The sequence below is a fragment of the Dama dama genome, chromosome 15 (genome assembly GCF_033118175.1).
Source record: "Dama dama isolate Ldn47 chromosome 15, ASM3311817v1, whole genome shotgun sequence".
NCBI classification, from domain to species: domain Eukaryota; kingdom Metazoa; phylum Chordata; class Mammalia; order Artiodactyla; family Cervidae; genus Dama; species Dama dama.
The window spans coordinates 89,632,944-89,646,485 of NC_083695.1; the positions used below are offsets into that span (position 1 = coordinate 89,632,944).

A 13,542-nucleotide genomic window follows, 5' to 3' on the forward strand; every position below is an offset into this window, starting at 1 on the left:
ACGTAAAGTGCTAGTTTGAAGTGTGAGGCATCCAGGGGATACTTGGGCCGAGGTGGTGGGCTGACCCTCTCCGCAGCCTGCCCCCAGGCCTGCCAGGAACGTGGGCACAGGGGTCTCCCAGGCCCCCCTGCACAGGCACACGCAAACCTTCTTCCTCCCCGAGCGAGCAGGGCTGGAGGACCAGGGAGAGCCTCTCCAGGGCGGGGCGCCAGTGCAAGGCCTGTCCTCGACGATGCACCTTGGTTAGTGTCTGTGCTGTCCAGGGGGAGCCCTGCCGCCCACCCTCCTTGCACAGCCGACGATCCCCCAGGCCCTGCCTCCCACCCGCACCCCGTCTGGCCTGTGCCCCAGGTGAGCTGCTGAATGCCAGTCCAAGTCCATCTGCCAGCATCCAGGTGACTGCTTGTCATCCTGAGCCCTCAGGTGCGTGTCTGCCCGCCCAGCAGCCTCTAAAGGAGACAGCACAGGTACTGTTCTTTGCGTTGTCACGACTGGGAAATGGAATAAGAATAACAGTGCCCCTTGCGTGCTTACTGTGGGTAGGCCTGATGCTGACTCTTTATTGCTCCCAGGAAGTTGGTAGCATTGTCACCCCCCGTTGTCACGTACAGCTGGGGGACAAGGCCCAGAGAGGTGCCAGTCTGTCCGGTGTGGTTGACAGGAGATGAACCCAAGTAGGGCTGGCTGCCCTGGCCCTCAGGGTGGGAGTGGGCACCCCAAGGCCCAAGGCCAGGGTGGGTCACCAGGCTCTAGTCAGCCAGAGACGGCTGGCCCCAGCACCCCCAGCCTCCTGTGCCTGGGAGGGGGTGCTCCCACACAGCCAACCCACATGGCCTCGTCCTCCAGCTAACCTTGTCTCCAGAGCAAGGCGTGCCCTGGAATGAGCCCACCGGAAATTTTATTGATCCAAAGAAAGAAACTTAATTAGGTTCATAAACTGTCACTCTTGACACTCTCCAGAGGCCCTCCTCTAGTTTCCAGGGCCCCAGGGAGCCCAAGGCCTAGAGGCAGTCCTGTGCCCTCCCCTCTTCAGGCGATGCCAGGTGGCCTTCAAACCCTGCCTGGCCCTGCCTTGCCCACCGTGAAAGCTGGTGCTGGGTCGCCTCTCCCTCCCTCCCTCCCTCCCTCCTGGTGAGGCTGGGATGGGCTCCGCTCCACCTACACACATGCCCACAAACACACATGTGCACACCAACACCCATGCCTCCACACACATGCACACAGGTGCCCACATACAGGCACACACATGCACACACCCACACACAGGTACACACCCAGCAATGCACACATGCCCACATGCCTCCATACACACGTACACACATGCCCATACACATTCACATGCATGCACCTGCACATATGCCCACATGCCTCCACACACATGCACATAGGTGCCCCACATACAGGCACACACATGCACACACCCACACATGTACACACCCTGCAATGCACACATGCCCACACACCTCCATACACATGCCCATACACATCCCTGCACACATGCCCACATGCCTCCACACACATGCACACAGGTGCCCCACATACAGGCACACTCATGCACACACCCACACGTGCACACACATGTCCCCCCACACATACACCTGGACACATACCCACACACATATATACATCCCCACATGCATACGTGCCCACACACCTCTGTACACATGCACACACATGCCTACACACACACACCTGCACACATGCCCACATGCCTCCACACACATGCACACAGGTGCCCCACATACAGGCACACACATGCATATACCCACACATGTACACACCCTGCAATGCACACATGCCCACACGCCTCCATACACATGCACACACATGCCCCCCACATGCATACACCTGCACACATGTCCACAGACACGTATGTGCCCCCACACATGCACTCTTACCCACACACATGTACTCGCCCTCACTCCTGTCCGTCTTCTCAGCCGTCTCACTCCCTCTCTCATGGCCTCCTCAGGCTGTGAGTAGCTACTCCAGCTCCCGTGATCACCCGTTCGTGTGTGTCTTCCTTACCCCCCACCCAGGCATGAGCTCCGGAGAGGAGGCCATGCCGTCACAGTCCCCGGGCCCCCAGCACCTGTCCAGCCGGGGGAAGTGGCAATGCCCCAGGAGTCAGTGGACCAGGCCACTTGTCTCTGCCCCAGCGCTGTTGCTGGACGGAGCCTGTCCTGGGTGCCCGTGTGGGGGCAGCTGAGGGGCCTGGAGGCTTTACTCCAGCGGCCCTTGCCTGGCCCCCCGGCCCCTGGCCTCCGGGCAGGAGCTGATTGACAGACACACCAAGCCACTCTACCTCCCACGGCCTTGTGTCCAGGAAAATTGCTCTTCCAGGCCCCCCTAGACGGCCACCCCCAGGAACCCTCCACAGACCCCTCCCTGTCGCCCTCTGCCCTGGTTCCTGGGGCACATCTCCACGTGGGGCTGCTGGCTGCAGGGGACCAAGGGCCTCACCCACATCCTGCCAGGCCCTCTCCCAACGGGCGAGCCGAAGGCATGGCCTGGGGTCCTGGGGGGCTGAGGAGTTAGCAGGACAGTGTCAAACCCCCACCTGGTGTGGTGAGGACGGAACGTGGTCAGGAAGGACATTCGCGTGTCCTACTTGTGAACTGTGTCCGGGTGCCGAGGGGGCACAGGCCCCGGGGGACCCAGACACGGCCGCTGGTCACAGGCAGCTCACACTCGGCTGTGTCTGAATGTGCAGGTCTGAGCAGCGCCTAGAGAGCTGGGCCCCTGCCCGCCGCCCCAGCACCCCCGCCACCCCCGCCGCCTGGGCAGCCTGGCCGCCAGGGCCACCCACTCCTGGCTCACACACTTAGGTTTTGGCCTTTGGAAAAAGGAGTTCTTTGCATCACTTATTTTTGGTCCCACCCATGTCTGGCTGCTCTGAGGCCCCAATAGGGGCCAGAGGGATTTCTAGGAAAGGGGATCATGTGGAAAAGGAGCCATGGGCAAGTCATCTGGGCCAAGCTGGACCGCTTTAGGCTAACGCGCTGACGTCCCCAGCACGTCTCCCCAAGTGTCCCGACTGTCAGGCGGGTCTCCCCCAGGGGCCCCAGGTCAGGAGACAGGCACGGTGACTGGCAGAGGAGGGCGGGGTAGCCTGCATCCCCTAACCCAGGCTGGACCACAGAACCCTTCTTTCTAGGGGCATCTCTCACACCGGGGTGTGGGGTGCCCTCTGCCTTCCTGCGCTAGGCAGCCCGCCACCACCGCGGAGCTGGCGAGAGTGATCCCCTCCTCCACCTCCCGATGGAAAGAATCAGCCAGTGGAAAGCTACAAGAACCCCCAGCACCGAGCTCCTTCCAGTTCCCCTCAACTGTATTCACGCAGCATGGCACCGGCGGGGAAAATCGCACATAGCACCTATTTACTTAGAGGCCCGGCCAGCCTCTGGAAGTGAGCGTTGCAGAGTTGGCCAGGAAAGAGGCTGGAGTTACATGGGAGCCTTTCAATGTATGGCTGTCCCACAATTCGTATTCCAGGCTCCTGTTGATGGACGTGTAGATGGTTTCCAGTGTTTTTCACGATTATAAATCACGCTGTGGCGAGCCGTGTTGGCGCACCTCCTGTAGAAATGGGCTAGGCTTTCTTCAGAACAGTCTTCCCCTCTCTGCGCTTGCAGGGTAGTAAGCATCGCCTTGGAGAGCTCGTTAAATATACATATTACCAGGTCTATCCCTTGGCGGGTCTGAGTTTTTAAGGTCCAGGAATCTTTTCTTTCTTTCAGCCGGACTTCAGTGATTCCTGTTATCAGGGCAGTTTAGTCCCAAAGCAGAACTGACTCAGTGAACACGGGTCACAGTGTACTAATTAGCTATACCGATCACCCCAAAAGGGACATGCCCAATTCTGTGCCCTCCAGCAGTGGAAAAGAACCCCATTTCTCAACGTTCTTGCCAATTCTCCATACTGTGAGATTCTGTTTTGTTTTTTTTAGAAAAACTTTTCCAACTCTGAAGAGGGTGTAATAATATCTTAAATTAATGTAGTTTGCATTCCCTGTCCGTTTGGTGTGGTTGAGCACGTTTTCGGTGCCTAATGATCATTCAGGTTCCCTTTCTGTGAATTACCCATTCATGTCCTTTTTGTGCTTCGCCGTGGAATGCTTTTTTAAAATCATCCTGTAATCATCTTTCACGCATTCTGCTCCTTTGTCCGTTATCTGTACTGCAAACACTTATGTCTACTTTATTCTGTCTTTTCACCTTGCTTATGGTGTTTTGTTGAGCAAGTATTAAATGGAATTATAATTGGATTTCTTAATCGGATCCATTTTCATTTTGTTATGGTCTGTGCATTTTGTATCTTGTGTAAGACATCCTCCCATTCCCAGTCAGAACACCAGATTTCTGTATTTTTCTCCAGAGGTTTTAAAGTTTTGTTTTGCATGTTCAGATTCTTATGCTTGAATTGGCCGTGTATGCAATGTGAGGCAGGAGATTTCGCTTTATTTTCTATGTGGACAGCCAGCTGTTCCAGAACCTTCTTTTAATAGCCCACCCTTTCCCCAGTGACCTGTAATGCCACTTCTGTCCTGTGTCAGCTTTCCGTATTTGCTTTCATCATTCTCTTTGAACGTGTTTTTTGGTGGTGGTGTGGTGTTTTCTTTCTTTTAGGCTTAATCACACGGCTTGTGGGATACAGAACCTGCACTGTTCGGCGCTGAAAGCGCAGAGTCTCAACCTCTGGACCGCCAAGGAAGGCTTTTCAAAAACAACTCTACTGAGAGACTTCCCTGATGGTCCAGTGGTTAAGACTCCAAGCTTCCACCGCAGGGGGCACGGGGTTCAATACCTGGCTGGGAAACTAAGATCCCACAAGTTGTGTGCTGTGGCTAAAAAAAATTGTAAAAATAAACATGAAAACAGCTATATTGAGATATATCCACAGCCATGCAATTCACCCATTTAAGTGTATAATTCAGTGATGTTAGTGTAGTCACATACCAGCATCATCAGTCAATTTGAGAGCATTTGCGTATTCTCTGAAAGAGACCACGTACCACCCTCGCCATCGGCTGTGTGCGTGCTCAGTCACTCAGCCGTGTCCACCTCTTGGTGACTCCATGGACAGCCAGTCTCCTCTGTCCATGGGATTCTCCGGGCAAGAATCCTGGAGTGGGTAGCCATTTCTTTCTCCAGGGGATCTTCCTGACCCAGGGATCAAACTCACATCTCCTGCATTGGTCAGCAGATTCTTTATCACCAAGCCACCTCCTCCCATCTTCCCAGCCCTTAGCAGCCCCTAACCTACTTTCTCTATATATAGATTTCCCTATTCTGGAAATATGTGAATGAAACCATATAATATGTGCTCTTTTTTGACTGGCTCTTTTTTTTTTTTTTCACCTAGGTGTAGAATTGCTGGGTCCTATGGTAACTAGTTTTAATCACCTGAGCAACTGCCAGACTTTTTTCCAAAGCAGCTGCCCATTTTACATTCTCACCAGCATCATGTGAGCATTGATTACTTCACCACCCCTGCCTACACTTGTTATTCTCGACTTTTAGACTCGGGCCATCTCGGTGGGTGGTAAAGTGGTACCATCATTGTTTTCATTTGCAGTTCCTTTATGACTGATGACGTCAGGCATCTCATCGTGTACTTATTGACCATTCATGTATCTTCCTTGGAAGAATATCTGTCATCTCTGTTGCTCATATTTAAATTGGATTGTCCTTCCATCAGGCTTCCCTGGTAACTCAGTTGGTAAAAAATCCGCCTGCAATGCAGAAGACCCCAGCTTGATTCCTGGGTCAGGAAGATCCCCTGGAGAAGGGATAAGGCTACCCACTCCAGTATTCTTGGGCTTCCCTTGTGGCTCAGCTGGTGAAGAATCTGCCTGCAATGTGGGATATTCTAGAGTATAGGCCCTTATCAAATAGATGATTTGCAAATATTTTCTCTCATTTTCTGGGTTGTCTCTGCATTTACTTGATGATGTCCTTTGAAGCACAAAAATTTTTAATTTTGATGAAGTCTAAAGTCTATTTTTTCTTCTGCTGCTCCTGCTTTTTGGGTCATATCTAAGAATCCTTTGGCAAATCTGACACCGTGAGGATGTACCCCTTGTGCTTTATTCTAGAAGTTATTTTATTTGTAGCTCTTACATTTAGATCTTTGAGCCATTTTGAGTTCATTTTTGCCTGTGATGTGAGGTAAGGATACAACTTTATTCTTTTGCATGTGGCTATCAAGTCGTCCCAGCACTATTTGTTGAAAAGATTATTCTTTCCTCTTTAAAAGGTCTTGGCACCCTGTTGAAAATCAGTTAACCTTCACACACAGTTTTATTTCCGGACTCTCAGTTCTATTCCATTGAGCTGTGTGTCTGTTCTTGTACCACGCTGACTTTTACGGTTGCCTTGTGGTACATTTTGAGAAAGGGAAGTGTGAATCCTACTTTGTTCTCTTTTTCAAGATTGTTTTTGGCTATTAGAGGTCCTTTGCAATTCTGTATGAATTTTAGAATCAACTCATCAGTTTCTCCAAAGAAGTCAACTGGGATCTGACAGGGATTGCATTGAGCCTGTAGTTCTGGGGACTTCACCATCTTAACCATGTTAAGTCTTCCATTCCATGAACCTGGGATACTTTTCCATTAATGTATAACTTTAATTTCTTTAACAATATTTTGTAGCTTTCAGAGTGTAAGTTTTGCATTTGTTGTTACATTTACTCCAAAGTATTTTATTCTTTTTGATGCTATTGTAACTGAAATTGCATTCTGGTTAGATGTGTGTTTTTTGAAATACTCACTCATTTATTTGGCTGCATAGGTCTTAGTTTCTGTACGTAGGAGCCTCACTTCGGCTCTTGGGCTCTCCAGTTGTGGCTCACAGGCGTAGCTGCCCCGGGGCACATGAAATCATAGTTCCTTGATCAGGGATCAAACCCTCATCCCCTGCATTGCAAGGCAAATTCTTAACCAGTGGATCACCAGGGAAGTCCCTCGCTGTGTTATTCAACAAGCATTTTAGAGTGAATTTTTCTTAAGTGGAAGGCTAACAAACTGAAGGTCCCAGGTAGTGAAGCAGGCGAGTCCTGAAGGACCTCTTCCATCCCCTCGCCTAGCCTCGCAGCTGCTCCACATGTTGTGGATGGGTCTCTGTCTTGTCTCCTTTCTGTCTAAATGAGATGCAGAAGGAGGTGGATGAGGGGTTGGGAGCCACTGAGCTTAATCAGTCCTCCCTCTAGAGGTGGGGCTGATGGGAGAGAAAGGCCTGAAATGTTCCCTCAGTGTTCCATCTGTCCTGGCAGGGGAGCAGAGGGTCAAGGGAGATCGCCCTCACCCTCCCAACCTGATCCAGTGTGGATGGTGGTCAGTCACAAATGACGATGAGACAGGCGCCTGCCTTGGAGGCTCCCCCAGGTTTGTGATGAAGAGAAACATGATCTCAACTCAGAATGGAAAGTCTGGCTTAGGGACACCGCTTTGCCGAGCACTGAGTTTGCCTGGGCTTCTCTGGTGGCTGAGGTGGTAAAGAATCTGCCTGAAATGCAGGAGACCCCAGTTCAATCCCTGGGTCAGGAAGATCCCCTGGAGAAGGGAATGGCTACCCACTCCAGTATTCTTGGGCTTCTCTTGTGGCTCCGCTGGTAAAGAAATCTGCCTGCAATGTGGGAGACCTGGGTCCGACCCCTGGCCTGGGAAGATCCTCTGGAGAAGGGAAAGGCTACCCACTCCAGTATGCTTGCCTGAAAAATCCCATGGAGAGAGGAGCCTGGCAGGCTAGAGTCTATGGGGTCACACAGACTCGGACATGACTGAGCATAACACTTTGATTTTCATGCCGAGGGCTGAGTTTGGCTAGTGAACGGCATAGCCAGAAATGTCTGCAAAAGTCCAGGAAGGCTTCTTGGAGGAGGTGACGTTTGAGCTGAGTCTCAAAAAGGGCAGATTCTCTGGCAGGCAATGAGGATAAGGTTTTCTAGCAGAGGAAATGATCTGCACAGAGGCCCACAGATGGGAAAGAGGCCACAGCTCTCCTATGGCCCTCCGCCTTGTTAATATAAAATTAAATGACTAAAAAATGTTACAAACTACAGGGTTTCTCATCTCAAAAAACCTTGCCTGGATTAATAGTCATGAAGTTTTACTATCATTATCTTGGTAATTGCCCTACTATGCAGGCTTAGTTATAGATGAGCATATAAATCATTATCTCATGGATTTGTTTTAAGCAATGAGGAATTTGGGGGATTAACAAGTTCAAGCTAGTTGCTTACATGTGACAACTAGCTCTTCCGTGGTGGGATCGAGCCCTGATTGGTAGTGCTTGCCACTTCCCATAGTGTAAATACTCCCATCACAGCTGATTTTGAGCCGCCGACGTGATGTCACTGAATGTGGAGTTGGAAAGACACGTGCAGGTCCATACAGACCTGAGCAGCATACAGTTGTGTGCAACCCACTGAACTAATGTTCTCTTAAAGAAAATGCAGTCCCAGGACTCCCTCTGGGGTGAGACTGCTGCCAGCAATGTAGACACCAGCTGGTTGCATTCCCAGTGTGCCGGGTTGATGTAGCGTGGGAAAAAGGACTGACGGACGGGTGGGTGGGGCTTACGCAGAGAGGAGACTGTGTGTGTAAACTCTGCACAGCACAGAGCAGCCAGCGGTGAGCGGAGCCGAGGGGTTCCAGGGGAGCAGTGGAGAAGGGAAGAGGAAAGGGCTAAGACACGCTGCCTAGCAGGAGACCGTGCAAGGCTCTGACTCCTGCACCATCCAGGTCTGGAAATACAGCCACACACCTTTGCCCCTGACCTCTGACCCTGGTCCCATCCAGCGGCGCCCCCAGGACACAGCCCTGGCTGGAGCTGCGTTGGGGCTGGCGTGCAGACTGCCTGTTCCCGCTGTCTCTCCTCAAGCCTGGGAGCAGAGGGCCCCGAAGTGGCCCCCTCGGGGCCTTGGTGGCTTTATGCGGGCACCCAGGCAGCCCCCGCCTTGTCCTTCCTTCCTGCGTGCGAGTCGGGGTGGGGAGGTAGGCCCAGAGTGTGTGGGAGCCGGGGCAGGGGCCAGGACCCCAGGCGGCAGGAGATGGACCCCCACAGAAAAGTGAGACTCCCCCAACTCAGCACGTCATGGCAGGGCGATCCCCCCCACCCTCCCGGGACACCCTGACCTGTCATTCTGGCCCAAACCATCTTCTTTCTCTCACACCCGCTCTGGTAATTTCATATCTGCTCCCGATTCGGTCTGAATATCTGTGTCCCCCTTACTGACCAGTCTCTTCTCCATCCCTCGCTTCAAGCCTGATGCCAGGTGACCCTGACATGTCACAGCCAGCGCCCTGGTCGTGCCCGCTGCCCCAATGCCTGAGGTATCCCTCCAGCCCCACTGGGTCCTGCTCTGCCCCTTCCTCGGCCATCACCTCTGTCCCCCCACTCTGCTTCCAGGGCGTTTGCTCTAGCCATTTCTTCTCAAGTGGCCAGAACCCACCCTGAGTTTTAAAAAAAAAAGAAAACCCCAGAGACGTTCCAGGGAGTGGCATTGACCTTGCACAGTCAAAGCCCCGCTGAGCACAGGTGTGGGGTGGGGACGGGGCCCTGGGCTCTGTAAGGATGGGCACCCCCGACTCCCAGGCTGAGCACCAGCAAAGCTGCCCCACCCTGCCTTCAAGGGGAAGTTCTGCTCCCCACCCCGACTGCCCCACCCACCCCAGCAAGCCACACCCATAAGTGCTCTGTGGGCGGGGCGCCGAAGGCTGAGAAAACAAGGACCTTGGACAGGCGTGTGTTGGGGTTCAGGGGCTCTGTGTGTTCCCAGCCCAGAGGAGTCAGGGGCCAGGAGTGTCAGCCAGGGCCTTGCCTCCAGGGTGACCACGGGCCCAGCCAGCCTGAAGCACTGCTCTCTAGAGCACAGCAAGCTAGGATTTTTAATTTTTTAAAAAAGAAGTTTTTATAAATATCTGCACAGAAACATCTGTATGGGTGGGTGCTTGCAGGACCCGCCACGGCAGCAGCTTGCAGGGGTTAAGCCTGCCTTCCAAGGGGGGAACACCCCGAGGCCTGCGGGAGTGGGGTCAGGAGACACCAGCTCCGCCTCACCCAGGGCCCGCCCCGCAGGTTGCCTTGGGCTCTGGGAGCCGAGGACGCAGGAGCAGAGGTTAGGGAAAACCAGACGCTCCCTCTCCAGAGCAGCCGTGTTGCCAGCACAGCGGTTATTTGTGAGACGATGGAGCGGCCATAAATCAAGGCTTTCCCCAACAGCACAGCTAATGAGGGCTCTGAAATGATCCCAGGGCGCCCCTTCTGCAGAACCGTCGGAGAGAAACCAGGGCCATGCCTGCAAGGACCCAAGGCTTCTCCCGAACCTCGTGTAGACCTGTGCCAAACCTCGTTCCCGCGTGCCACGGGGTTTCCGTACCGCCGCCAGGTGGTGTGCCCAGGAATTCTGTGCAGACATCACCGGGGCCGCTCCGTGCACGCGGGCACACGGGGAGGAGGGCTGTGTGGCCAGCACCTTCTCCTGAGAAAGGTGGCCCAGAGTCTAGAGACAGCGCCTCCTTGGTGGCGGCCACACTTGCTCAGAGCACACTTCTCAGGTCCTAATTTTTTTTTTTTTTTTCTGTTCCAAAAGCTGCCAGATGCTGGGTCCACCATTCTGGCTTCTCAGCTGCCTCCAAAGACAGAGGCCAATCAACAAAAATTAAAATTCAGCTTCAAAACTGGGACGTGGGCTCAGCCACAGAGTCGCCATTCCACGGGCCCGGGCGGGTTGGCAGACGAGAGAAGGTGTAGGCAGTGGCCACACAGGCTCTGCACGACCCCTTTGTCCCAGGTCGGAGGAGCTGGACGGCTAAAGCACGTGAGAGGCCCTCCAGGGGAGGCCACAGTGCTGGGGGACTCACCCCGTGAACTTTAGTCGCCAGTTAGGGATTGGCCCCCGGAATTTTCATCCACTGGGACTTCCTTCCTGTGTTAATAGCACAGAACCATGCCTTTTCCTGTCCATCTGGACAGACCGTTGACGCTCCCGCATCTGTGGGGTCAGATCTATGGGGTTCCCCGCTGGGCAGCCTTGGTCCGCGGCTGCAGAACTGAGGTCAGTCTCTCTGTTCAGACCCGGGGGGTCCCTGGTGCCGCAGCCCCTCTAATCTGCGAGCCCCCTGCGTTCACGGCCTCTCCAGCCCCTGGGCTCGGCTCGGAATGAGTTCATTATTCCCAGCCCTGACGTGCCGTGCTGGGCCGCCAGTTTCTCCAGGTTGGCGGTGCTCGGAAGCTGGCCACTGCCAAGTCCAGTTGTTTGACTTAATGTTTCAAAGCCAAGTCCTTTCAAGAAAGCTCTCTCCATCCCAGCCCTCCTCCCTTAGAAAAATAGATGTGCAATTGACTGGCTTTGCAAGTTGTTAAGCTTCATCCTTTCCAAAGAATAGCACCAACAGCTCATTTGTTCATGTGCTTCCCCTTCTCTCCGTCTTCCTCCATCCCAATGTCCCTCTCCTTCCAAATGCACATGAAATGGAGCCAGCAGAGTGTGGACCCCGAGCGTTTCGAGGATGGGGGCTACAGATCAAGCACTGGCTGTGGGCTGTGCAAAGGAAAGAGCCCCGGGGCTGCCAGGGAACAGAGGTGCCCATGGGTGGCCAGGGCCTAATTAATAACCCATCTGCATATTTATACACCCACTGCTTCCCCTCAGCGGGAGGGGTGGCGCCATGCAGGCATGAAGGACACACACAGGCAGGGGGGTGTCTTTCTTGTGCTCTGAAGGCGCCATCAGAGCCAAGGGAACTTTTCCTGGCCCAGAATCCTGAGTCAAGGTGTGATGTGGACTTTGGCAACAGCGAGCACATCCAGGCCTTCCCTGAGACAGCTGCTCTGTGCTTGGGGTCAGTGGCTCCCTCCCTCTCGCCACTGTGCTGGGAGCTGTAGGAGGACGGGGTGGCATCCGTCTCCTCTGCGCAGGGCTCCCCCACGTCTGCACAGGGTGGGGTCTGTCCCCTGAGAGGCACCCGTGACTCGCCTGGAAAGGGGGATGGTGTGGGTCCGCGGCCACTTACCTGCTGCAGGGCTGAGGGGCTCACAGCCCCTTTCTTGTCTGTGGAACAGAGGCCGGGTCATAAGCCTGCACTCCTCAAGGGGCAGGATGGGCTTGTGGTGTTGGCTGTCCCCTGTCGGGGCCACGAAAGCGCCCTGGTATTTAGCACTGTCACCCACCTGGGCTTCCCCGGTGACTCAGCGGTAAAGAACCTGCCTGCAATGCAGGAGCCGCAGGAGATGCGGGTTCAATCCCCGGGTCAGGAAGATCCCCTGGGGGAAGGCACGGCAACCCTCTCCAGTATTCTTGCCTGGAGAATCCCATGGACAGAGGAGCCTGGTGGGCTACAGTCCATGGGGTCGCAGAGTCGGACAGGACTGAAACAACTGAGCTCATTGCCTGCCTCTTTCTAGAAAATGGGATTCCTGTCCTGGATAGAAAAGATCCTGTCTGGACTTCCCTGGTGGTCCAGTGGTTAAGCATTCATCTGCCAATGCAGGGAACATAGGTTCATTCCTTGGGCCGGGAAGATCCCACATGCTGTGGAGCAGCTAAGCCCGAGCACCGCCAACTATTGAACCCTCGCGCCCTAGAGCTGGTGCTCCACAATAAGAGAAGCCACCGCAACGAGAAGCCCACACACCCCATCGAAGAATAGCCCCCACACGCTGCAACTAGAGAAAGCCCGTGTGCAGCCACAAAGACCCAGTGCAGCCAAAAATACATAATAAAAATAAAAGGTTTTTGTTTTTTTTTTTTTAAAGAAAAGATCTGGTCTTTCCTAAGGCCCAAATTCACTGCTCTTTCATGATGTTTCCACCTGACCTGGGCGTGAGGCATTCCTGTCTCCACGCTCTCTGTGCGGGGAACACAGAAGCCCCTCAGGGAGGGTGTGGAGCTTGCAGAAACAGTCAAAGCGGCGTCGAGGTGGGTGTTGTGTTCAGCACTCTTCCGGGGCCCTGGGCTTGTGAGTAAAGGAGAGGTGGGGCAGGAAGGATGGCCTACCTGTCAGCAGGCATCCTGTTAGCGTCCTGGCGGGCAAGTGTCCATGTGGGCCATCGGCTTACTGGGAGAAAAGCCTGGGGGGGGTGGGGGCGGTCCATGCAGAATTGTGGGAGGAGGTGAATTTGGCCACCATGGTTGGTAAGGGCCATTTAGGCCATCGCAGCACCAGAAGGATGGAGGTTCCTGATTGCTGAGCGAAGCTGGGGTGGGGTGGGGGGGTCTCATTCACAGGCCCAGGGCCTGCGGTGCAGGGTGGAGTCCATCTCAGCTACAGTGGGAAACAGCAGGAGGCAAGGCAGGACCAGCTGCCTGATTGTCACCGTGCTACCCCGGGGACCTCCAGGAAGCAGAGGCGGAGCAGGTCGGGTCTAGGACAGAGTCTGGCTTGGAGATGGAAGCCCAGGTGTGAAACAGACCTGCCCCAGCCTCAGCCAGTGGCTGGCATTGTACTGCCGCCCTCGGTTTACAGGGGTGGAGCCTGAGCCAGCGTCTGTGGCAGGCGGCTCTTTCTTCCTGCTGGGCAGGTGGTCTGTGTGTGGCAG

At 54.3% G+C, this 13,542-nt stretch overlaps 1 protein-coding gene across 1 annotated transcript in view; it reads left to right on the top strand.

Moving 5' to 3' along the window:
- The window catches only part of LHPP (phospholysine phosphohistidine inorganic pyrophosphate phosphatase), a 119,508-nt gene that overhangs the window by 89,154 nt on the left and 16,812 nt on the right, over positions 1-13,542 (top strand). The window lies entirely within an intron of this gene.